The sequence below is a fragment of the Zootoca vivipara genome, chromosome 1 (assembly GCF_965207765.1).
Source record: "Zootoca vivipara chromosome 1, rZooViv2.hap1.1, whole genome shotgun sequence".
Classification (NCBI taxonomy): domain Eukaryota; kingdom Metazoa; phylum Chordata; class Lepidosauria; order Squamata; family Lacertidae; genus Zootoca; species Zootoca vivipara.
The window spans coordinates 113339943-113348573 of NC_142582.1; positions in this window are offsets into that span (position 1 = coordinate 113339943).

Consider the following 8631-nt stretch of genomic DNA (forward strand, 5'->3'; position numbering starts at 1 on the left):
GCAAGCTGAGCAAAGAGACAGAGGGCCATGGCTGATTTCTGCTGGTCTGTGGCCATGGGAGAAGCAAGAAACTCTTGTAGTGTAATGCTGTGAGCCCCTCCATCATAGGCTCAGGTTGTATACAAGTGTAAATAAACCACAAAGACAACACAGTCTCCCCTGTGCCTCATTTTCGAAAGAAACACAAACCTCGGGTAAGCACCAGGACCCCTGGAATCTTGCACCGCTCAGAGATTGGGGTGGTGTGCAACACTGGTGTTAGAAATGGGATTTGTGTTTCCTGGAGGTATGCCTGAGCCCAAAAGGGAAGAACAGCAACACTCCTTGAGCAGCTTGAGAGAATGAAGCAGTGGCTGAGCCAGTGGTTTGATAAAATGAGCCGGCTGCTGACAGAGTGGGGGAGAGTCCTCCATGAAGAGGGAAGTGTGACTCCATGCAAGTCCTGCCTGATGGCAGACAGTAGCTGAAGGCAGGGGTAAAGGACGCCTCAGAAAAGTTCATGCTGGCTGGAAATGAAGAGCTGTTTCTGACTGATTACTTCCTGGGAGCCCACTGTTGAACATTTTACACACACAAACCCGCATTTTTAGGAAGACTCCACAGGTTTTGCTTTCTATATACGGTACTGAATTCATACACCACACAGTGGCCTTCTGCCATTCTTTTGGGCTGACCTGGACCAAAAAGCATGCAACATGGGTCATGTAATCTCAGTTTCGAAAGCTGAGATTGCTTCCATTGATGACCGCAGTTAAATTCAGGATTCTGTTCCAATTATTTCTCAGAATTTATAATTCTCTTAGCAACTTCATTGTTGAAAAAGTTGTTTCAGGAAAGGGAACTCTTTTGAACGGGAAACCACCCACAAGCATACCTGACCTTGAAATACTTTCATTTGTCAGAAATGATTTCCGTCACCTCAGCAAACAATCGCGGTCATGACCTGAATATCTGAAACAAACGCATTGGACATCTGGCATGGCTTCCTTGGTTGAGTCAGGCCGAAAGTGAAAATTTATATTGACATGCAACAATACAAATGAATTGCAAAGCCATTTGAAAAAACAAACTTAACTGGAAACATTGCAGAGTCAACAAAGCAGCATTACTGTAATAAGATTAAGTTCTTTATTTATGTACAGATCTAGCTCTCCAGTAGGGCTGGGTGATATCTGGTTTCCACATCTGGTTTTCCACATCACGATATATCACCAGCTAAATATCTTGATATATCATGATACATATCGGTGGCGGCAGAAGACCTTGCTGGGCCTCCCCCCAGTGGCAGAGGGTCCCGCCATACCTCCCTGCAGCAGCAGAGGGCTTTGCCATGCTTCCTCGCAGTGACAGAGAGTCCCACCCATCTGAAAAGTATTTGTATAGTATCGGTTTAGCTGAGCTACCCCCTGGGAAGCTGTCAGTATCCACCTTTGTTCACCCATATATTGCCTTTTTGAAACACTTTTCATGATGTTTCATGATGTTATTTCAATACCGGTATTCAACGATATGGTGATTTATTGCACAGCCCTACCCTCCGGATGATATTGGTAAGCCTGTGAAAACCTTTAGCATGGGACAGTGTTCACAAACCCTGGGCTCTGCAGAGCTCTCAATTCATCCCCTTCACTATATAGGAGTAAAGAGAATAACCACAGCCTTTCCTCATCTCTCCCCCTTTTCAATCCTTCCTGGCAGGTGTTTTTTTTAATATGCTCATTTCTCCACCCATTGCAATTCCAGAGCCAAAGTGGAAATCTTCCATCATTCTCTCTTAAGGTGTATCTTGTAATGAGCTTAAGCAACAGATCAGAGAAGGCCAACAAGTGAAATATGGGGGACGGTTAGGAAATCCTGACCACTGCCTCGTGTGATGAGTCATGTAACTGCAGTCTCTCAGGTAGGAAACTTACAGATTTGTTCTGGCTCCACTGGCTCCCCCATCCTAGACAGGAAGTAGTGTAAAGCACATCCTTTCCCAGTTGATCAGCAAGGTCTTCTTGAGTACCAGTGCACTTCATAGTTTTGGTCCTGCTCCCAACTTGTTATCGGTTGCGTCTGCCTTCTGGTTTGTGCTGTGATCTTGACCCCTGGGCTTGTTCTCTAACCCTGCCTTGCATGCCAAGGCACCTGAGCCACAAAGTCACCAGGAGAACAATAAAACACACTGACGCGAAGTATTTTGGTTTATGGGTTCAAATAGGCCACAACTTTATTGGTTATAGATGTGAGAGGTTTGGCTTAGGCATTGGGGTGAAGCCAGGCTATATCTTGACTCCTGCCCATCTGCAGGGAGTCCTCTTAAGGGTAAACCACCGATAAGGGGTGCCCTATGACTTACATCAAATAGGGACACCCCAAGAAGTCCCCATAGGGGCTGTGACATAGCCCTAGCCCGCGTCCAGGCTTCGGACAGGATTCACACCTCGGATCCCTTTAACAGAAGAGGGGCAGGCGAAGGCAGCAACCTCCCCTCCAACCACACAAAAGCTGTGACGATTGCTACTAAGTAGGCGAAAAGCAAATGGCCGGTGCCAATTTGCCTAGTGGAAAAAAATCCTACCTGGCCCCAACAATATGGCGACTGACAATTGTCCATAGCAAGGTCATATCAGAACAAAGCATGAAAAGAGGGTGGGTGGGTAGGGAGATCTGGCGATGGGGCAAGAAAGGGTGCCAGCCGGCTACACTGTGGTTAAATCGCCTGCGGCCACACCCACTCTGCCAGCTGATTGGGGCTGTCACACAGAGGGCAGAACCCCAGCAATTATGACGCAGCCGGCCATGACGCAGGAGAGAGGCGTTGTCCCTTAGGCCGGTAAACTGTGAGACCCGGCTACCTGACCGCAACACCGCCCACCAAGTAAAAGATGGGCGGACTTCTGCTTGCATGTCCTCCAGTTCTGCTTACTCTTCAGTCTGGGCTCCCTTTTCCTAGCCACCTGACTCTCTCCCTGGTGCTGACCACAACCCTGACCTCTAGATTTTTAAGGATGTCCAGCCCTCTTGGGTGCTATGACAGTAGTGTGTGCAAAAGCATCAGCGTCTGAGTTGCTGGGTTAAACAGTCCCCCATATTTCACTTGTTGGCCTTCTCTGATCCGTTGCTTAAGCTCATTGCAAAATACACCTTAAGAGGAAGGCAAAATAGCGAGTCATGAAAGCAAGTGCACATGTAAAAAAAATAATCATATTTATTCCCACATAAATATATCTATTCCCATATGTCTTTCCAAGAAAAACATAAACTGTATAGTTTAGGGAAAATGTACTTAACTTGTTCACTTGTTTGTTTTTATCACACCCTGTATCAAATGTAGAGTGGAAGGCTGATGTCTGAAAATAGAGTGAAAATGTAAAATAAATCAAGGGGGGAATCCTGCTGTACAACAAAGTTTCTTGTTTAATTCAGATTTTGGACAATGATCACCTTCACTGGCTACAAAAAGAGCAGACTCTTTTATTTTCTTGCATCGTGTTGTGCATCTGTTTCATTGCTCCAGCCATGCAAGTCGTTTTTCCTGTTATGGAAGAAGAGTCAATCCATCATAACTGCTAAGAATGGTACGTGCGTATTCTGTCTCGGGGTGGGGGACCTCACAGAGCCTTGAGACTCTTGCATGAGTCTCATTTCCACTGAAATTCATCTCAGAATAAACTTGCTAATTTAAAAGAATCCACAGCATTTTTCTTACTTTGTGCAAGTCCAGTCTCTTAAACTTTGATATGCACTTTAGAGACCCTACACTTCATGAGAAAAGTTACATGTGCTTGGATAATATAACTCACTTTGTATCAAAAAGCTCAGAATCTGTGCCTGTGCAATGATAACATACAAAAATCTGCAAATCACTCCCTTGATAGGGTGGTTCTCAAGTCCAAGTGCAAGCAGAATTATCTTGTACTCATGGACTGCAGATCATGTTTTATCTCCTGCATGTTAGCATAAGGACTGGGCTGCAACCTGTACTACAGCATTTATTCTCCAAATGACTCGATTATTTGAAATTATTCAAGAAATAACTCGGAAGCATCAGTGATAACTTGATGGTGCTAATATGCCAGTCACAATAATGAGGGACGCTGTTTCCTTGTTTGTTCTCTGATAGAAAGTAATTTGCCATGAAGGCTGTACATTTCCAAAAGAGCAAACACCCAGCTGCCTAAAGGTGTATTCCTTTGTATTCATCTGTCAGAATAATTGTTTTGATGCCTAACCTCAAAGGGGCCGATTGCTGCTTTTAACCCAGGGATGAGCAGGTATTCAGTTTGCTACAGCTGACAACGTGACTTTCAGTGCATGTGCCTATGCCATGACATAATGCATAATGCCAGTGGGTGTCGAAATATTCTGTCCGTCGTATTCAGAGAAGAACTTTGGTTCACACTCCAGTTAACAACTTAAGTGACTCTTTACGGCCCCTTTCGCAGTCCCTGCAGTAGCTCAGTTCCTGTAAGTATGCCAACTACGGGTCTTTAGCATTAGCCAGCAATGTGCCAGGCTAGCACATTTCATTTGAACTAAACGGAATTTGGCAATCGCCTATGAGAGAGCTGCAAAGGACTGAAAAATAAATATTTATTTTCAGTATTGGGACTCGGCTGTAACTCAGTGATGGTGGCACATGATTTGCAGAACTTCCTATGCAGAGTTTCTTATGATCATTCCCCAGTATCTCTGGTTAAAAGAAAGGATCATGTAGCATGTAATATGAAATAACAGCCTTCACACAAAACCCTGGACGGAATCTCCCAGTTAGAGCAGACAATGTTGATTAGATGGGCAGTCTCCTGGTATAATTCCACCTATTATAATTCCATCAAATCATAATGCTTGATATGGGTAGTATGTGGGTCCATCCATGAGTAACTTCAAGTCCATCCAGTTACAATTCCACCAATTATAATTCCACCCACTTTAAAATTTGATGTCCTTTATCCCACCTTTTCAGCAAGGTCTCAAGGTGGCTAACAAGAAGAGCATACCCAATAAAACAAGCAAACACACACTAGCAACATGCCATAGAACAACTAGAAGCCGCAGTTTGGAAACAAACAAATATGGAGCTGGTATAGTTCAGTTTTAGAAGAGGGGACTACAGATAACCTAAAAGCAACTAAATGCCTCAAGATGCTTGAGAGAATAAGGTGGTCATTGCCTACACATGACAGGTAGTAATGACACATGAAGGTGTCTCAACAGGGTGTCTACAGTATGGCAAACTCTCTTACCTTTTAGCCTGTGACTCAGCATAATCATATTGTTTGTATGCTTAACGCACCACAATTTTAGAAGGAAGACAGGGAGCGAATGAATTCCAGGGCCTATTGATGGTGAATCCAAGTGTGGAAATGTTTGTCTTAGAATAATAACAGCAGGGAAACAGTGTAGGAGTTGGGTGGGGAAGGACTCCTGTTCAAGGACCGCTTTTGTTTTCCTTCATTTCAGATTTCAATGCTCAGAAATGTGTGTGGGCTGCCGCGCAGCTGATGAATGTTGACATACCGCTGAAGTAAGTTTGGCAGCCAACCAGTTCATTAGGACCATCAGGATACGAAGGTGCATTCTGATGCCTATGTTGAATTGACTACATGTGTGGAGATCTGCCTCTGTTTGCAGATCCTCTTGGCTGACCTAAGGACAATCCATAGCTGTTCTCTTAGGTCTTGTCAGGTACTTGTTTCAGCTGTTCTTGTCTCCCCTTGAAATATGTGGCATAGATTTGCCTTCTGGTATGTTCTACTAAAAATGATGTACTCTTTCTTGCAAAAAACAAACAAACAAACAGAAACTGTCCCAGAGGAAAGGAGGAAACTATTGCCGCATTACAGTACCAATTTTGGAAGTATTAAATGCTGGAGTTCTTCAGCAGTAGCCACAATTTCCCTTTGAGGACTGTGCGTACAAGTCACCACTTGGATGAAAATTGTGATGCCAGAATAATTATGTCCTAAGGTGTTTATTTATTTTTCTGCTCTGAATTCTAACTGTTCCTAATAGTTTGCCTGCTTCCTGTCTGTACAGCATGGGTGTACCCAGCATGGGGCAGGGGGGTGCAGCTGCCCCTGCCTAGAGAAGCAAAAAAAGGGGGAAGCTCCCACGCAGCAAAAAAACCAGCCGGCAGTAGAGAGCGGAGTTGCAGTGTTCATCCTCAGTGTGGACCATTCCCTGGGACAGGGAAGGATTGCTGGTTCACCTCTGTTGGTTTTTGCATCGTAAAGGTTCCCTCTAAGTCCCTTTCTAGCCAGCAGCTAAATCACTCTAATCCTAGTTTCTTTGTTTCCCTGATCGCCGAACTGCTGCTTAAGGGCTTGGCAGTTTGTAGCCAGCAGCTAAATTACCCTAATCCTACCCTACCCTACCCCCTCTTTGTGCATAGCCTCGGGCCCCTTTTATCAGATTTGTTTTGGCAATTGCTCTTTCACCATATGAGAAAGCTGCATATTATTGTGGTACAGGGGGTTGGACTAGATAACCCCCAGGGTCTCATCAAAACTTTGAGGTACTATTCCTGGGTTGACAGGATAATAGTGCTGATAACCCCTATGATGCAGGTTCAATCCCCATTTGGGCAAGCTGCATATTATTGGTTGGCAGGATAGTAGTGCTGATAAAGCCAAATTTTTGCAGGCCCAATCCCCATATGGGATAGGTGCATGTTCTTGCATTACAGGGGGCGGGACTAGATGACCACCAGGAGGAGATGTAGCTTGGGGGTCGCTTAACACCATAATCTTCAACATTTTCTGAGGGAAAGAGGGGCACCCTACCATACTCTCCTCCGGTGAGAGTACTCCTTAATTTTCCTACATCTTTAAAAGATGTGGTTATTGAATTCAGTTTTGTTCCCGGTGAAGAGTTTGTGTAGCACAGTAGTCTGCTTCAACCAGTGCACATGGTGGCAGGACTGTATATGCATTACTATACCACACAACTGCCGGTTTGTTTAGTCCAGGTACGTAAAAAGGCCGCACCAAACAAACCTCAACATTTTCTTCAAACCCAAGAAAAATGATATTAGTATAAGACATGCAATTAGAATAGAAATTTTAAAAAATTCAAGCAAATAATTGTAATAACTACCGTATAACTACCGTAATAAAACACTGCTATAATTATATATAATAAAATTTTGGTTTCATTCGCCTTTTCCGTGCTGAAATGTCACAACCTGGATGACCATGGCTTGCCCCCCCCCCTAGATTTGTTCCTGGATACGCCCATGCTGTACAGACTTGCTGTTGGCATCCATCTGTCTTGGGAACACCTTTGGGGGTGACGTCAACCTGTTGGAAGGTAATCCTGCCTAAATGCGTCTCCCCGACCCCTGACCTCTCTAAAACAATCACCAAACAACTCAGTGAGCTCCTGGCAATGAGATAGTTCAACAGATTCGATCCAGACATCTCCCTCTGCTAGCAGAAGGTTCCTTCCATTCAAATATGGGACTGTCTTGTGCCCTTAAGCGTGAGGTGTTGATTTTTGGCAGTCCTCTCTGCCACATGCCCCATCTCCTCCCAGGCTGTTCCATAGGGTTATTCAACCCTCCAGAGCAGATGTGGGGGAATGGCCATAGGGATGGGGTGAGGCAGGGGGGAAAGGGATGAGCTGTACATTTTCCTCCTCCCCCTTTCTACCTGGGGGTAGCATTCAACTGAAGACATGTCTGTATCCACTCTTATGAATTTTGCCACAGGAACATAGGAAACTGCCTCATATTGAGTCAGTCTGTGGCTTAACACGAATGAGCAAATGTGTGGGATTGTGGCCCACTCTCCCCCTCCCAAGTCATCCTGCTGGTGCTGCACTGTGCCAAACGGGACTCTGTACAAGCTCTGGCAATCAGCTTCAATGTGCTGGGTATGGCATGGCTGCACCCATACAAAGAATGTAAGCAAAAATATGTCACCAGGTGTTATTGGACTGTCAGACCTGGACTGTGGGGAAGATAAGGATCTGGCACCCTGGCCAGATGAAGTTCCTGTCCTCTGATCCAGACAAACTACAAGCTGCAACCAAGGCTTGTCCATGGCTTAGTGCAGCAGAACAACCAGGAAGGAGCAAAGCAGCCACAATCTCCTCTCTGGGAGCCTACACATTTTCTTCTTTGCATTGAGCTACGGTATATATGGTTTGGCTTAGTGATAAGGAGGACTGGCCCCGTGTGTTTTGCTGCATTTCTCAGCAGTAGTACTTTCTTGTAGTGCTTTCTTTATGGCAGCACAACTGGAGCTGAAGCGGGTTTGCAGCACTAGAGTAGTTCAAGTTGCAGCATCTTAAGGAATCTGATCCATAACGTTAAATATATGATTGCATTTAACATGCCTACTTTTTCCTTTCTATAATGGGGGGTGGAGGGGGGTGGTTATCAGAATTGGAACTGATGTGTTCCAATTGGAACGTTCAATCGGAATTGGAACAACTCCTGAGGGGAGTTGTTGGAAGCAGACTTCCTGGTACTAGCAACAGCTTGTGGTTTTATCACAACTTCAAACGGGAAACTCCTTCTGGCATTGTGTGGTTCCAATCACACACGCACCCTAACACATTAAATACAACTAGGAATGGGTTAAGCTGCAAAACAAATTATATGTTTGGTTATTTTAATTTACAGCAATCAACATTTTGAGC